The following is a 19220-nucleotide window of genomic DNA, read 5'->3' as shown; positions in this document are numbered from 1 at the left end:
AGCTCAAGACTTTAGGAAAGGACCAACAAAAGGAGCCCAAACCAGGCAGAGGAAAGAGATCATAAAACATAGAGCAGAAATAAACAACATGAAAACCCAAAAGACAATCCGAAAGATTAATGAAACCAAGAGCTGGTTCTTCAAGAAAATAATCAAGATTGATAAACCACTAGCAAGACTCACAAAGAAAGAGAGAGAGGACACTAATAAACCGAATCAGAAATGAAAAGGGGAATATCAAATTGGAAAACAAAGAAGTTCAATAGATCATTAGAGACTATTTTGAAAAATTTGTATGCCATGAAACAAAAGAACCTAGAAGAGGGTGTTGTGCTTTGTGGGGAAGGGAGAGGGGTTTGTAAACCCCAGAGCGAGGTCCTGCCTACCGAGGTCGCTGCTGTGCAGAGACCCCGGGGCAAGCCACAGTCTCCATGTTGGATCAGGAGGCAAAACCTTCAACTGAGGACTTGGGGGGATAAGAAGGAAGGGGAATACATAAAGCTGAAAGTTATTAGACAGGATAGCAGTGAGATTCACTTTAAAGTGAAAATGACCACACATCTCAAGAAACTCAAAGAATCTTACTGTCAAAGACAGGGAGTTCCAAAGAATTCATTCAGGTTTCTCTGAAGGTCAGAGAATGGCTGATAATCACACTCCAAAAGAACTGGGTATGGAAGAAGAAGATGTGTTTGAAGTTTATCAGGAACAAACAAGGGGTCATTCAAGGGTTTATATATTCTTTTTATTCTTTTATTTTCCTTCAATCGTTTTTTATTTTTGAAAATAGTTTTTTTTTGTAATGTGGTGTTCAAAAAAAATTGAGAACAGGCACCCAGTCTCTTTAAAATATCTGGTAATTTGAATTCTAGTGCCCATTATTTATTATTATTTGTTTTCATTGTGCCGATTTTTGATGGTCAAACTTCAATCCCTTCATATTGTCCTCTCCTTTTAGAAAATGACTTGTGTTTACAGAAAGGCCACCTTTTTCAAGGACTGTGCATTTTCAGGCTTGTGATAATAAGATCAACAAATGCAAGTGTCCATAATGACTTTCCAATTGGCCCTGAAGTTCTAACATGTGAATGCTTCACTCCTGGACTATGACTTTCATTGGGAGATGGAAGTTTTTCAGAACTTAACTTTGGAAAATGACCATTCCTTCACTTGAAGCTACTTCTAAAATATTAGGGTATGGACCAAAAGAAGAGGATTATCAGATTGGAAATGATATGACAGCTATTATGAGAGTAACGACTAACTCCAAAGATGGCTTCACTGAAGAGAAAACATTTTAAGATTAAGGAGAAAACTTGTCAGAAGATCCCAGAAAAGTTCTTTTATTAGCAGTTAAAGTTATTCCTGCAGAAGTGCATACAACAGAACACTGCTCTTTTTTGATTTTGCTTGTATTTTTTTTTTGCCTGGGATAAGGGTTTTAAATATACATTGTCTGTACCAGCTTCATTAAAATAAACAAAATATTTGTAAAAATAATAAAAAGAGAACCTAGAAGAAATGAATAAATTCCTGGATTCCTATAATCTCCCAAGGCTGAATCAAGAAGAACTGGAATACCTGAATAGTTCCATTACATCAGGGAAATTGAAGCTGTAATCAAAAGTCTTCTCAAAAACAAAACCAGGGTCAGATGGATTCACTAGCAAATTCTTCCAAACATGAAAAGAGGGCCTATTGCCAGTTCTTCTCAAGCTTTTCCAGGAAATTGAATAAATAGTATCCGTCCCAAACAGTTACTATGTGGCTCATAACTCCCTAATACCAAAAGCAAACAAAGACACCACAAAAAAAGGACTACAGGCCAATGTCCCAGATGAACATGGATGTGAAGATTCTCAACAAAATATTAGTAAATAGAATTCAACAACTCATCAAAAAGTTCATACACCACAACCAAGTGGGATTCATCCCGAAGATGCCAGGATGGTTCAACATTAGGAAATCAATCAACTAATCCATCATATCAACAAAAGAAAAGAACAATATGATCATATCAATAGATACAAAGAAAGTATTTGACAAGGTCCAGTACCAATTTATGATGAAAACTCTTGCCAAAATGGGTATAGAAATGACTTTCCTCAATATAGTCAAAGCCATCTACTGCAAGCCTACAGCAAGCATCATCCAAATGGGGAAAAACTAAGAGCCTTCCCTCTTATGATATATGATACTATACTTAGAGAACCCTAAAATTCTACCAAGAAACTTCTGAAAACAACAGATTTGTATAGTAAAGTTGTAGGGTATAAAATCAATACTGAAATATCCATGGCTTTTCTACATGCAAATCACAAGAGAGAAGAAAGTGACATGAAAAAAGCAATCCCTTTTACAATTGTGCCTCAGAAAATCAAGTTCCTCGGAATCAGCTTAACTAAGGAGGTAAAGGACTTGTACAAAGACAACTAAAAAATGCTAACTCAAGAAATAAAAGAGGATATGAGCAAATGGAAAGATATCCCCTGCTCATGGATTGGGAGAATTAAAATTTCAAATGACAATACTCCCCAAAGCATTGTACATATTCAATGTGATCCCTATAAGGATAACAATGACATTCTTCAAATAAATGAAGCAAACAATCCTGCAATTCATATGGAACAATAAGCCCCCACAAATTGCTAAAACAACTCTTGGGAAAAATAATATGGGAGTAATCACCCTCCCCCACCTCAATCTCTACTACAAAGTAATAATTAATACAGCATGGCCCTGGAACAAAGGCAGAGCCACAGACCAATGGAACAGGGTTGAATATCTTGACACACACCCTCAAATATATGATCATCTAAACTTTAATAAGGAAACAAGAAAAGTGAATTGGAGCAAAGAAATGCTCTTCAACAAATGCTGCTGGCAAAACTGGACAGCTACATGCAAAAAAATGGGCTCAGGTCTCTACCTAACACCAGGTAAAAAAGTCATGTCAAAGTGGATTAAAGATCTCAATATTAAACCAGAATCCATAAGGTACACGGAAGACAAAATTGGCAAAACCCTCCACGACATTGCTGCTTAAGGTATTTTCAAAGATGACACGCCACTGGCCAAACAAGTGAGAACAGAGATAAACAAATGGGACTATCTTAAACTAAGAAGCTTATTCACCTCAAAAGAAACTGTGACCAAAATACAAAGACAGTCTACAGAATGGGAAAGTATATTCACCCAATAGCCATCTGATAAGGGGTTGATATCAAGGATATACAGGCACTTGTTGAACCCTATGAGAAGAAAGCATCCAACCCCATCAGAAAATGGGGTGTGGAAATGAACAAGAAAATGCTCTACATTACTAATCATTAGGGAGATGCAGATTAAAACAACGAGATATCATTTCACACCACAGAAACTGGCCCACATCCAAAAGAACAAAGCAACTGGTATTGGCATGGATGTGGGGAGAAAGAGACTCTCCTTCACTGCTGGTGGGAATGCCGACTGGTTCAGCCCTTTTGGAAAACAATATGGACGATTCTCAAAAAATTAGAAATTGAGCTCCCACTTGACCCAGCAATACCACTGCTGGGAATTAATCCCAGAGATGCAAAAAGGTATAATATAAATGACATCTGCATTTATATGTTCACTGCAGCACTGTTTATGATAGCCAAAATCTGGAAAAAACCGGAGTACCAAAAACTGGTGACTGGTTAAAAAATCTTTGTTACATCTACACAATGGAATAATATTCAACTCTTAGAAATGATGAAGTCATGAAATTTGCATATATTTGGATCAACATGGAAAATATCATGTTAAATGAAATGAGTCAGAAAGAGAGAGAGACACATAGAAAGATTGCACTTATCTGTGGAACATAAAGTAACAGAGGCTAACACCCAAGAGTAGTAGAGATAAGGACAGGAGGTCTGCCCCCAGCTTGGAAACTGGCCTCACATGCTGGGGGAAAAGGCAGTTCAGATAGATAAGGGAACACCAAGTAGAGGATGTTGGGAGGACCCATTCAGGTTGAAAGATGTGTGCCGAAAGTAGAACATAGACCGAACATGAAGGCCACTCAATACCTCTATTGCAAACTTCAACACCCTAAGGGAGAGAGAACAAAAGGGAATGCTCTGCTGCAGAGACAGTGTGGGGTGGTGAGGGATTGGGTGGGGGTGGTGGGAGGGATACAGGGAATATTGGTGGAGAAGAATGGGCACTGGTGGAGGGATGGGTAAACAATCACTGTATGACTGAAATGCAAACACGAAAGTTCATAAGATTGTAACTGTACCTCACAGTGATTCACTAATAAAAAAATTTAAAAATATATAAATAAGTTTTAAAAATAATATAGCTAATATATAGAATTACAGATATCTCACTTAGTCATATCATACAGGAGATTGCACTTATTTTACAATAGCACAGTGGGTAAGGCATTTGCCTTGCACATGGCCAACCCGGTTTCGATTCCTTTGCTCCTCTCGGAGAGCCTGGCAAGCTACTGAGAGTTTCTTGCTTGCATGTCAGAGCCTGGCAAGGTACTTGTGGCATATTTGATATGCCAAAAACTGTTACAATCCTCCACAATGTCAGCGTTATCGGTGCCTGCTAAAGCAAAATTGATGAGCAACGGGATGACAGTGATTGGATATAACTATTATCACATACCTTGAAGTATAAGAATATGAATAGCTTAAATTTTAAATGACTAGAGGAATGGTTGGATTAAAAAAGTCACCACATATTTTTATTGCACTTTTTGTAGTATAAAATATGATAACTTGACTTTTAAATGACTCAGTAAATGGTTTAATCACCTGTATGACTTGTAGTCCATTAGTCTTTGATTTGCTCGAGTGGGCGCCAGTAAAGTCTCCATTTGTCTCTGTTGAGAGCTAGTGCAGCCCAATGATATCTGCTCGCTCCAGGAATAGAAAGAGCGTCAAATCATTCTGTCAGAGATTTGACAAAGAAATCTGACCATCTAGTTGGTGGGCGGCCACGAGGTCTTCTCACGTCACGTGGAATCCAGTCAGTAACAGCTCTACTCCAGCGGTTGTCTCTGAATCGCATTACATGACCGGCCCATCTGATTTTTAATGCCTTGGCAAACGAGACAGCATCCCTGATTTTTGACTGTCGACGGAGGTCAGAACTCCGGATTCCTTCTCTCACTTTAGTGAGACATGATATTCCCAGCATAGCTCTTTTGATTTCTCTTTGGGATACCCTAATAGCATTCTCATCCTGTTTGCGTAGGGCCTAGGTCTCTGAGACATATGTTAGTGCAGGAAGAATGGTGGAATAGAAAAGATGTGCCAGGAGTCGGAGGTTCTTCATTCTCTTAACCACCTCTTTGATGCTCTTGAAGGCATTCCACACTGCTCTCTTCCTCCTGCGCAGTTCTAGCACCAAGTTGTTCCTCATGTTGATTTCTTGACCCAGGTACACATAGCTGCTGCATTCGGAGATGTTCATTCCATTGAGAGCAAATGGAGCTTCAGGGACCTGTTCGTTTTTCATGAACATCGTCTTGTTGAGATTCAGCTGGAATCCGACCTTTCCACACTCCTGGTTGACGTCGGTCAGCATTTGTGCGGATTGGCTAATGTTTGGTGTTATGAGAATGATTTCATCGGTGAAGCGGAGGTGGTGTAATTGTCGACCGTCTATCTTCACTCCCATTCCTTCCCATTCCAGTCGTCACATGATGTTCTCAAGGGCGGCACTGAAGAGTTTCAGTGAAATGGTATCACCCTGCCGCACCCCTCTCTTTATATCAATGATCAATTCCTTATAGAATGGTGAGATCCTGGTGGTGAATCCACAATACAGCTCGAGGAGAATTTTGATATACTGAGTTTGAATACCCAGTTTGTCCAGGGCTTTGATGACCGCCTCAGTCTCAACAGAATCGAAGGCCTTCTTTAAGTCAATGAATATTAGACAGAGCGGCATCTTGTTTTCTTTTTCTTTTTGGGTCACACCTGGCAATGCACAGGAGTTACTCCTGGCTCTGCACTCAGGAACCACCCATGGCTGTGCTCAGGGGACCACATGGGATGCTGGGAATCGAACCCAGGTCAGCCAGGTGCAAGGCAAATGCCCTACCCGCTGTGCTATCGCTCCAACCCCCAGAGCGGCATCTTGTACTCTTGCGAAATTTCAATGAATTTGGTCACTGTGTGGATATGGTCTATCATGCTGAATCCCCTTCGGAACCCGGCTTGCTCACATGCTTGTCTTTCGTCTAGTGTTCTGCCTATTCTATTCAGGATGACACGAATGAACAACTTGTAGACAACAGACAGCAGGCAGATTGGGCGATAGTTGCCGATGTCGTGGATGTCTCCCTTCTTGTACAAAAAAACGGTCCTACTGGTTTTCCACTGGGACGGAACCTTGCATTCAGACAGGTAGCGTGTGAAGAGTTGGGCCAGTGTATTGTTGGGTACTGGTGGCAGATTCTTCAGGTGTTCGGGTCTGACCTTGTCCGGACCAGGTGCTGTTCACAACCAATGAAATGGCATGTCGGATTTCAGAAGGAAGAACTTTGGGAATGACATATCTATCCTGCGGAATTTGGTATGTGGGCAGGTGGACATGGCTGTCAAAGAGATCCGAGTAGAAGTCGTGAATAATCCTCTCCATTGCCTTTCTGCAGGATGTGATAGATCCATCGGGACGTCGGAGGGCAGTCATCTTGGTCTTGTAGTTGGCGAAGGACAGGTGAGCGTTGCGAATACTTTTCCCAGCTTCTGCTGCATTGGCCAGCACTGCTGCTCTTCCATCTTTGAGGTCTTCCTTTATCGCATCTCTGCACAGCTTTGTGAGCTCGGACGTTAGCTTGTGGTTGGCTGAGGCTTGCGCCATACTACATTGACGAATGAGCTCGAGAGTTTCCAAAGACAGGTGTCTGTTTGTCGCTTTCTCACTCTCAGCATTCTTCGCCCAGACATGGATGTGCTGAGCCAGTCAATCATATTCCTCGTTGATGTTATCAAGGACGGCATCTTACCATGTTGCTGCAATAGTGCCAAAGAGCACCCAGTTGGTGGTCATTCTGGGAGTTGTCTTCTTCGACTTAAATTTTCTAGACTTTTCTCTCCGCTCTGTGAAGTAGAATTTTGCAGGAAAGAGACAGTGATCTGATCCTGTTTGGAATTTTGGGACAACAGCGACATTGGTCAGGCAAAACATTCGATTGAATATGATGTGGTCAATTTCATTGTGGAACTGTCCACCGGGAGACTCCCATGTCTAGCGTTTAGATTCGGCCTTCTGGAACTGTGAATTACCATGGATGGTCTTGGTCAACATGATGAATTCAGACAGTCTCTCACCCTGATCCTTCCATTCTAGGCCAGGTGTCCCAATGTGGAATTTTTCGGGCGACCTTCTCGGACCTATCTTGGCATTAAAATCATCAAGAATGATTTTGTAGAAGATCCACTACCCAGCTACTGCCAACCTCTAGGCTTCTCTCCAGACTGCATGGCCACAAAGTGGCCACACCATAAAACATTTAATACCTATTATTCCCACACCATATATGATAGGGTTCAAATTTGGTGTGAACCATGGTAATGCCTCTAAGGGTGATTAGAGGCCGCCCTAAAGGCCTCCGTCACTCTCAGAGAGCCCGGCAAGCTACTGAGAGTATCTAGCCCGCATGGCCCAGCCTAGCAAGCTACCTGTCATGTATTCAATATGCCAACAACAGTAACAACAATTGGCCTCATTCACCTGTCACCGAAAGAGCCCCAGTATGGCAGCGTTAAGAAAGATGAGCAAAGAGAGCCTGAAAGAATCTCGGGGACAAACTAGACTGCCAAAACAAAGAAAGACTAAAATGATTGTTTGTACTTTCAATGCACAGACACTGACATCAGAAGCATCCATCGAGGACCTGATGGTACAAGCACAGAAGATCAAGTACGACATCATTGGTCTGACTGAAACAAGGAGACATCAATCACATCACCCCATTTTCAACACTGGAGAAGAATTGTTCCTCAGAACATGTGACAACAGAGGTGCTGGTCGCATTGGTGTCCTTGTCAACACAGACTTGTCCATGAGCATCGATTCATTCAAATGCCTAACAACCCGAACTGGACGATTACACTTGAATAGATGTGGCTCACTACCTGCAGTTTCTATCTTCATCGTCTACACACAAACTTCCAACTACGATGAAGAAGAAATTGAGAGGCTCTACATGGAACTGGAGAAGTTCTATAAAGAAGACCACACCTTCTACAAATGGTTTAAGAAAAAGAAATAATCTGAAGTTCTGATATATATATAAAATATATATGTATATATATTATATATATCAAGAGTGAAACAAGCTATTTTTTATATTTATCAAAATGGAGAGATGTTCTTGATAAATTGACCCACATTAGAGATGAATGAAGTTGGGGACAGAACAATAGTATAGCATTTAGTGTACTTGCTGTGCATGTGGTTCAATCCTCACACCCTATATCACCCTCTGAGCATCATCAGGAGTGAACCCTGAGCATAGATATCGAATAAGTTTTGAACACTAGATGTGGCCCAAAAACAAACTAACAGAACAAAGCCAAAGAAAACCAAAAACAGAGTAATATAGTCAAAGAAGATCTGTGAAAACAAACAGTAAATATGTTACTATCTGACACATATGTACTGACAAAATATACTGTAGTGGGTATATGGAAAATATGGAGTTATGTAATTTCCAATTCTCTTGGAATAAATATAATCAGAGGACATCAAGGGAATATTTAGTAATTATTTTTGGAAGCTTTCATTTGTCATTATGGCATATATCAATAAGTCACATTAATAGTTCAATTTTAGAGTATTCATAAATTTTTACTTCTGTCACTGTCACTGTCATCCCATTGCTCATTGATTTGCTTGAACGGGCACCAGTAATGTCTCCATTATGAGACTTGTTGTTACTGTTTTTGGCATATCGAATACACCACGGGTAGCTTGCCAGGCTTTGCCGTGCGGGTGAGATACTCTCAGTAACTTGCCAGGCTCTTCAAGAGGGATGGATGGAGGAATTGAACCTGGGTCGGATGCATGCAAAGCAAACACTCTACCTCCTGTACTATTGAAATAATTTTAAACATAGTAAATTTGTAAGAATAGCTAATATCTCCAGTATAACATTAATTGACCAATTCTAATAATATTTTACATATCAAAGCTTATTTTTCAACATATATACATGTCAAAAGACATTTCCTAGTACCATCAACTTTCTAGTAGCAACAATAAAAATTATTATTAATATTGAGCTATTATCAAAATAAAATTCACCAATGTTCTTAGTATTGTAGTTATTTTGAAGAGTATATTCATTTTTGTAGAATGTTCATGAATTTGGGTTTGGCTGATGTTTTCTGTGAGTTGAATATAGTATATCAAATAAAGACCTATTATTCCAGAAGTTAACTTTAGTCACTTGGTTAAAAGTTAATTTCTGTGTTTCTTTACTACACTGTTTCTATTTTCCTCTTACTTTTAAGAACTAATTTCTTTCTTTTTTTAATTTTATTGAATCGGAGTGAGATAGTTACAAGCTTTCATGTTTGGGTAACAATCTCACAATTATCAAACACCCATCCCTCCACCAGTGCACATTCCCCACCACCAATATCCCGGGTTTATCCCCCACTTCCCACCCTCCCCCTGCTTCCATGGCAGACAATATTCCATATACTCTCTCTCTATTTGGGGGCATTATGACTTGCAACACAGATACTGAGAGGTCATCATGTTTGGTCCATTATCTACTTTCAGCATGCATCTCCCATCCGGACTGATTCCTCCAGCCATCATTTTCTTAGTGATCCCTTCTCTATTCCATCTGCCTTCTCCCCTCCACTTATGAAGCAGGCTTCCAGCTATGAGGCAATCCTCCTGGCCCTTGTATCTACTATCCTTGGGTGTCAGCCTCATGTGATGTTATTCTATACTCCACAAATGAGTGCAATCCCTCTGTGTCTGTCACACTCTTTCTGACTCATTTCACTTAGCATGACACTCTCCATGTCTATCCATTTATAAGCAAATTTTAAGAACTAATTTCTAATGTAGACGGGTATGACCCAAAAAGAAAAAAAATTGTAAAATGTCATTTTTAAGTTCCATAATTTCTTCAAAGTTTATTTTTGGTGTCCTACTATAATTAAAAAAATTAAAGGTATAGCAAATAACAGGGCAAGTGGTCATCAAGATAAGCAGATTTGAGCTAGCTGAGGCTGTAGTTAGAAAAGTAAGCTTTGGGACAAAGTTACTAAAAGGTTAACTTCTAGTACATATATAAATGTTTTTGTGTCATAGTTCATTTCTACAAAAATAAGATAAAATATTACGAAGGCACTACTTTCTATAAAAATAAGATAAAGTATTACTAAGATGCTATTTTTTTTTGGAGCAAATAGATTTTATTCAGAGGTTTCTGAGGGAGGGAGGAAGAGATAAGTGGGAGAGAGAATAGTAAGAATAACAAGAGAACACAGGCTTCTCCAAGGATGGAGGAAGCCCCTACACATAACCAGCTTTAGACACAAAAGTATGAAAGCAAGAAAGTACACATCCGAAGAGGGGAGATGCCGGTGACACATGTGCTTGGCCACGTTGGCATAAGCAGCACAAGGGCTCAGGCAGCATATGCGCTAAGACGCTATTTTAAATTGGGGTTCTATGAGATCTTTTGGATGAATTAATTCCTGGTATATCTTGTGCTCACAAAGATAGTCCAGTTTATGAGCTTTACAAGAACAATGACAGAGGCAATTTTCTTCCTTATTATGCTCCAGTGGCTTGACTTCTTACTGGGATTTTTCACAAAAAGCATCACTCCATAAATCTAGTGTACATTGTAATTTTTCTGACAATCAAATTATGTCCTTTCTTTTTGCTAGAACCAAAACTGTAATTTGGAGAGACTAGGGTAATCTAAACATTTAAATATTTGCCTTAAAATATCAAAGTAAATTTTCCATGCTACTTTAAAATTGAGTTCTATGTAAAGGAAGCATTTATTGGGAAAATAAAGCTCTTTTCCATATAAAAGATAATGGTAAAATAAAATGACAGTCTCTTCAACGCAGCAAGTCTACATAGGAATAATATTTAAGTTATTTTCCAAATCATGGCATCTGATCTCTTTAATTTATTTAATTATTTTTTGTTATTTGAGTCTAGGCTCAGCTGTTTTTAGGGACTACTTCTGGATAAGTACTCAGAGATCGCTCCCAGAATGGCTCAAGGGACCCTCGGGGTGCCAGGAAATGAACCTGGACCCCGTATTCACGGCAATTGCTCTGTATGTCCTATGTTGGAGACTTGACCCCAGTCTCTTTTATTTTGAAGATCAGAAACTAAGGTCTGTAGACCTGCATTGTTCAAAATTCTTTGTTTCCCATACCAAATCAGATGTTCCGTACTTTCTTTTCTTTGACAAATGGTATACGTAGATCTTATTTCAGTTCTTACTTTCATTAGAGAGTTACTTTAATCTTGAGCATTGATTATGGCAGTTATGATACAGACATGAAAAGGGTAAACCTATTCCTAAAAAATAAGCTCTGTGGGGAGGACAGATAGTACGGTGGGTAGGGTGTTTGCCTGTTTGCCTTGCACACAGTCAGCCAGGCTTCAGTCCCTGACACCGCATCTAGTCCTTGAACACTACCAGGAGTGGTCTCTGAGCCCAAAGTCAGGTTTACTGATTCCCACTAAGTAAGGTCCCTAAAACAAAATTAAACAGGTAATACATGTTAAAAATAATGCAAGTCGGGACTGGGAGTGATAGTACAGCGGGTAGGGCGTTTGCCTTGCACACGGCCAAACTGGGTTTGATTCCCAGCATCTCATATGGTCCCCTGAGTACTGCCAGGGGTAAATCCTGAGTGCAGAGCCAGAAGTGACCCCTGTGCATCGCCAGGTGTGACCTAAAAAGCAAATAAATAAATAAATAATAAAAGTTAAAGTGTGAGCCCTAGAAGCATATTTTTAGCTATCCAATATGAAACATCTATTAGTGTTATATAAACCACGGTTTTATATAACTGCTAGGTTCTACGGCTCTTTTTTTAACCTATAAAAGAGAATCAGTCATAGTCATTACCTCATTAGGTATGTTACATTTCAAATCTATCCGAGCACAAACAATATTATAGAAAACATAGGAAAAAATAAGCACAATAAAATAGTAAGCATATAATAATCATATTTGCTATTTAATTAGACAATGAAAATAATTACATTTGTAAAGATGATACAAATGCATCCTTATTCATATCATTTATTTATAGTAAGTTTTGAAACCACTAATACTCTATTTATTCTTCTAGATTCTGTTTAAATTTTATATTTTCTAGGAAAATTCCTAGGTTACATTCATAACAACATATTTCAGTTGTATTGTTGAAGTCTTGTGACAGTAACAAACTTCATTTACTGTTGGTTTTGTAAATTAAGTTTTTCTGTGCATTGAATATTAAGTCATATTATATATTCAGAATAGAAAGAAGTTCTCTTTTATTTTTCTTGCACCATGTTATGCTACCCAGAACATATCAGATACAATAATAAAAGAATGTGTATTTTAGAGAGAACTGGAAAGAAATTACTTTATTTCCCAGTTATAAATATTAATAAAGTTCATGGAACACTACAGGTGTAAGAGTCGTGGAGCTGGCATTGGTTATGCATCTGACCATGTGCATAGCATTATGTAAATATTTCCATTTAAGTTACTCTTCTGTGACAAAGTCTATTAAATTTTGTCTTTGTAAACCCCATAACCTAGCAAAAGACATTCTTGGAATATTTAAAAGTGCAGGTGAAACTAAGATTTTTATGTGAAAAGAATAATTGAATTTGTTCACTTTTTTTTCTCTGCTTTTACCCTTGTTGCTGTTGTTTCAATGATTGTGGTTCACGTATATTTGGTAGTAGTACTTACACACTTTGTGTTGTTCATATATCTCATTTTGGTTCTCTTAGAACAGTACTCATGAATTGTAGTGTTTGTGCGCATTTTGGTTGTAGTTAAAAAGTGCTTAAGAAGTCACATTTCCTGGTCATGGTGTTTGCACACACTAGTTTTCATGCTTTCTTTCTTTTATGGTTGTGAGCTAAAAGTCATATACTCTATTTTCCGTACTGGAAGATCCAGGCAAGAGGGTCATTAGAACAGTACCTGGTACGTGTGGGTAACTCCAGGAATTGAACTCACCTCACCTTTATAAAAGGAAAAGTTTTTTGCCACTGTGCTATCTTACCCTCAACTTTGACCAGAAGTTAATCAATATGAACAGTCAAAAGCTTTAAAAAATTTTCTTTTTGAGGAATTGCAAAGTAATTATAGGAGGAAACCTAATGCATTTTGTTATCGAATGTCATGAAAAACATTTGCATTTCTCCAAATTACTATAGTCACTAATTTTATTTCATTACTATGGATGTACTGTTATTTATTCCCCCTTTTCACTGGGAATTGCATAACTATCTAATATAAGAATAGTATTGTAAAATATAGTGTTTTATGTACCTAGTATGTGATTTTAAGAAGATATTAAGGAGTATATTTGGTATACATTGGCACATACAGACATAAAACTAAGGTGAGTTTTTTGCTAAAGGAAACTTTTAATACTTCAAAATATTTTATTTTTAAAACAAAGGTGAATTCCAAGTGATCCTGAGGAGAATGTTCTCAGTAATAATTTGGTACTTCCAGTTCAGAAAGATAGTATAAAGATTAAAATGCTCACTGATAATGTCGCTGTGGTTCTAGCACTGATTTGGATCCTGGTACCAAGTCACGTATGACCCTGAGCAATGCTGGGCATGGCCACCCAAAGTAAAAACAATATGATACTTGTAAGAAAAATTTGTTTTAATGCAAACTCAAAAATAAAATACTTTTAAAATTTCTTGTTATCTTAAAGACCCAGTAATATTCAAGTTCATGCTGCTTCAAAGGCTTTATTTATTGTATCTATGTGGAAATTATATGAGTCAATGGAATATTTATAGTTATGCTTAACTAGAGTTTGATTGGTAGGTACTCAGATCCTTTTTAAAACTTGCTCCTAAGCATTCGTAGACTGGAATATTAAATAAAACTATTTTATTCTGAAAAACTAGAGGTTGAAAAGTATAATTAATCTACTTATTTTTTAACATCCAAAGGGCCTAAATTATGACATCCATTGTAACCCTCCTTGTTCTTTTATTTTTTGTCCTTTTCCACATCAAAATGTTTACAAATGAGTTGATTCATCAATTCTGTTTATTTTTTAAAAAAATTGTTTGATAGTGCCATTTTTGTTGTAATTCAGCAAACTTTAAAATACATAATTTAATTTTGCACTTTCTATTATTTCTAGACTATTTTATCTCCTCAGCAGAGTTAGAAGAATCAAATAATAACCCGTTTGTATTCTGTAACAGTTGATTTTCAGTTCTCTGACATCCTCTGGCTATGTTGAACACCTGTGTGTTAAAGACAACTCATGACAAGAAGAGTACACAAAAAGAAAAACCTCTGAAATATGCTATATCCAAGAATTTGTGGCAACATCACTACTTCTTGTTCATTGGTAATAATAACCTCTGATCCCTCAGTTTCTATTCATGCGGATATATAATAACTGTCTACTCTTTCATCTTAATGGACTTTGTTGAAAGAAATCTTTCTTCTCTAACCAAGTGAAGTAATAAAAGATTGAGATAATCCTTAGCCCCCGAATCCAACAGTGCTTTATTGGTGTGGCTACTCGATTGTTCTGGGTTAAACCAACTATTGCATATTATTTAATTTTACTATCATTTAAATTACTTTAAAGTGTTGCTAAATAATATAACTACTATTTTATTACCATTGCAGAAAATATGATTTTGTACCAAGCACCATGTTATTTTGGTGGGAGAGCACACCCAGTGGTACTCAGTCCTCATTCCTGGCTCTACATTCAGGGATCACGCCTGGTTGGACTGGAGCAGGACTTGAGGTCTGGGGGTGGGGTGGAGTGTGGTAGAGGTGGTGGTGGTGGTAAACATATGTACAAAAACAAAACTCTGAAATATTCCATATCCAAGAACAATAATATAGTGTTCTCAGATATGAAATATTTGGAAGCCCAGTCTACCATGTGCAAGGCAAATGTCCTAACCACTCTACTGTTGTTTCATCATCCACCATGTTTTTATTTAATAGAGCTAATTTAGTCTGCATATTAGCTTATAAATATAACTGTTCTATCTCCATGAAAAGGAGAAAATTATAACATTACAAATAAATCATAATACACACACAGACACACACACACATATCAGAACCAGAAGTTTTGTCCACTTCAACTAGTTTCAACACTATTCTCCTTTTATTGCACTTTAGCCACACACAGTAGGAAATGTTAACCTGGGTTAAAAAGTGATTACAGGTAAGGTAGAGTCTTAGTATAGTGGGTAGGGCACTTGCCTTGCATGCAGAGAACATGGTTTCAATAGCTTGAACCCCATATGGTCTCCAGAGTGCTGCCAGGTATGATTAGTGCAGAGCCAGAGCTAATCCCTGAGCACTACAGATGTGGTTGCAAAAATTTAAAAAAAGTGATTACAGGGGTTGGAGTGCATAGGGTGCTGCCTTGCACACAGCCAACCTGGGCTGGATCTCTGACAACCCATATGGTATTCCAAAATTGCTAAAAGTGATCCCTGAATGCAGAGTAAGGACTAATCCTTGAACACTGCCCAGGGTGTGTCTCAAAAGAGATGGAGGTAGAGTTGTGGGAGTGACTGCAGGGACAACAAATAGGGCACTTGCCTTACATTCCATCAATCTTAGTTCAATTCCCATATCCCAGATCCACACACTTACACCCTCACACCACTGGAGAACCACAGAAGTAATCCCTGAGTGCAAGGACAGGAGTTAATCCTGAGCAATTGCGCATTCCCCTGGAGATCTCTCCGGCCCGCGGAGAGACAACAGTGGAAAGCGCTCCTAATTAGGTGGATTCTGTGAGGGTCCCGATCTGAAATAAGACTAGTGAGGTTAGTAAACAGGGGGCCCAAGACGACACATGCCGATCAAGGGCAACTTTATTAACTGCCACGCTGGTTTTATACTTTTCTTAGCAGGGGGTTGGTACATAAGTTGTCAATCATCAGGGAAGTGTCTTCTCAGACCAAATAAGGAAAGGTTCGGGGTGTATTAGGTGGCTTACAACATTCTTCAAGAGTAGATTGAGAAATAGTGGGGAGAGGAAGGCAAGGGTTTATCTGGCAGGAGCATCTGGCAGGAGGAAGGCACAAGGTAGAGGAAGGTATTCTACTTAGGGGCTTAATGGCGTCTCTTAGTTAACTGCCCTGGGCTACTTTTACCTCTTGAGTTTGGCTATTTCCTTTGTCACAAGGGCACCTGTGCCTCAGGTCAAGCAAAGCTGGTAATGGAATTTTCCGGTTTGTCCAGGGTAAAGGTTTTGGGGTCCTCTTTTGTTCAGGGTCCTGAGCAGTCCCCAACAAGCAATGCCAGGTGTGTCTCCCAAACACACCCCCCAAAAAAGAAAATAAAAAGGGAATAACATATTTCTTCATTTTGTGTCTGTCCCTTAAATTTTAAAGATTCTGGGTAGGATAATTTTAAAAAATAATGGTTTATACCAATATGAAGATAAGTTAAGGTTTTATATAGGGTTTTATGCATTAGACATCTTAACTATGAAAACAAATAATTAAAATATAAGCAGCATATCAATGTACATATATGCTTGTATATTTAGATGTAAGTATATATATATATATATATATATACACATTTTTAGTCCATATAAGTTCATAGTTTAAATACCACATAATTAATTTACAAGCTTTACAAGCTTTAATGTATTGGCCTATCTAAATGGAATAGTGGAGAATATTAAATTATCTTCTAAAGCAAAGCAAGAAAATTAACTAATGACAAGCAAAGTCTGGAAGAAAAATCTTCACTTTTCTATTTATTCAATTTTAAGTATGCATATGATTAAAAGGGCTCTTTGGAAACTATAAAATAAGTTATACATATAAATGAAATTATTTTGCCTGATAATCTTGTGTGTATATATAATTCTTGAACAGTATGCATTTTTCTTTGAATTAACTAAAAAGATTATATGCTCAAAGGAGCTGGTTATTCATTTTAATCATGAATATGAGAGTTTGAGACTATTTCACTATATGCTTTTTTATTTAACTTTATTCACTAGATTTTAAAATACATCACTTTAAAGCATTAAATAACCATATAATTTACTAAATTAGCTAAACTTTCTTCCATTAATTTTTTATAGTTAATTCTTGTTAAAGAACTGTATTTTACATAGCATTAAATTTCCAGGAAGTTCTTAAAGTTGTGTTATGATATAGAAAAATCCATCATTAAATTATAATTTGTGTATACAGATATATTTTTAAGAAAGTTAAAAATTCTGCTACAATGTTTTTCTTTCCTCCAGAATAAGTACTTGAGAGTTACTATTTTTGATAAAATATTTAGTAGATTAGAAATAAAGTTTACATTTGAAATTAGTTGTCATAACTTTATTCTCCACATTGAATAGCTATTTGATTCTTCCTGACACTGGATACTGTATGATGGGCAACACAATGCTTAGTCTAATTTTAGTACTATCCTTTTTCAAACTTTCACTGAGAGCTTTCACTCAAACTTTCACCAATAATTTCACTAATTACTATAACTAGTTTAGAGTATACTTATTATTAAAATGACATAATTGGACTAATTATTGAGAATTGGACCATTGCAAGTTTGCCCTTGTTGATATAGAATAACTTATTTGAACAGCTATTGTTTCAAAGGTTCCTGAAAGTGACTATATAATTGTTTGTTGTTTCTTGTTTATCTTTTTTTTTCAGGGGTGTTCAGGATTTTCTCCTGACTCTGTGGTCAGGAATCACTACTGGCTGTGCTTGGGTACCAAATGTGGTGTTGGGATCCAACTGGCTCAGCACAGATGCAAGGCAAGAGCCTTATCTTTTATACTCTCTCTGGCTGGAATGTAATTATTTTCAAAAACCAGAATCCATAGACTGAAGCCAGATGGTCCTGCTGATGATCTAAGTTCCACATCCAGAATGCACAGAACCCAAGGGACGGATCATGAGTGGCCAGTTACTCACCTTCTTCACTGGGAGGAACCTCTACCATTTTTTGGTCATGTGACAGCATGGCCTCACCCTAATTTAGGCACAGATCAAGGTATCAAATAACATTAATCACTACCCTAAACCTCTGAAGTCTGTAAATTCCCCCTCTGTCAGCAAGTTCTGGTAATGTAGTTTTGAGACATTTCAGTTTCCCTATTTCCATTATTAACAGCCAGCAATAGAATCTGTGACCTGTTTCTGCTTTAACAATGTCTTTCCATTCATCTTTTACCACGAGGCCAACTCCAGTTGAGAGTGATAATAAATTATATGCACACTAATAAGGTATTGATTAGTATATGAAAAGATAGAAGGAATTGGTCCAGAGATGCCCAACTGAATCCCCAAAATGATTAGTGCCCTAAAGAAATGTGTCTGGAACCCAACCATCTACAATCTAGGATTCCAGAAGCATGTGGCCATGGCACCCATGATATTCAAAATGAGCAAGGGACAATAAATTATCTAGCATCTGCCTCTGGAAGGCAGGCTTGAATAGTGGTGGGAAAATTTGAGCAAAACATAATGCCAAAAGTAGAGAGAGAATATTGGGAAAATTGTCTGCTATGGAGGCAGGGTGAGGACTGGATGTAGGGGGGATATACTGGGGACACTGGTGGTGGAAACTGTGCACTGGTGGAGGAATGAGTGTTTGATCATTAACAACTGAATCTTGAACGTGAAAGCTTTGTAATTGTATCTCACAGTGATTCAATAACGAAAAAAAAAGTAATGTGCAGTTCATGCCCAATTCAATCAGCTTAATTAATGGCTAAATAATAACAGTACTCCTACTTTTAAAAAATATAAAGAATAACTTACAACCATTACCTCCATTAGGTGATGATGATGATGATGATGATGATGATGATGATGATAGTTTTAGGGGACACACTTAATGATGCTCTGGGGTTACTCCTGGCTCAACACACAAGAATCATTCCTTGCATGTTTAGAGTAACACATGGGATGCAAGGAAGAACCTGGTTCTGTCAGGTGCAAGGCAAGTA

The 19220-nt window shown here is 37.8% G+C and overlaps 1 pseudogene; it reads left to right on the top strand.

Annotated features, from left to right (window-relative positions):
• The first annotated feature begins 431 nt into the window (after window positions 1–431).
• LOC101543297 (small ubiquitin-related modifier 1-like) lies at window positions 432–1021 on the top strand (annotated as a pseudogene).
• The last annotated feature ends 18199 nt before the right edge of the window (window positions 1022–19220 follow it).

This window comes from Sorex araneus, chromosome X (assembly GCF_027595985.1).
Source record: "Sorex araneus isolate mSorAra2 chromosome X, mSorAra2.pri, whole genome shotgun sequence".
NCBI lineage: Eukaryota > Metazoa > Chordata > Mammalia > Eulipotyphla > Soricidae > Sorex > Sorex araneus.
The sequence above is the reverse complement of the archived record's forward strand: the minus strand, read 5'-3'. Positions and strand labels throughout refer to the sequence as shown.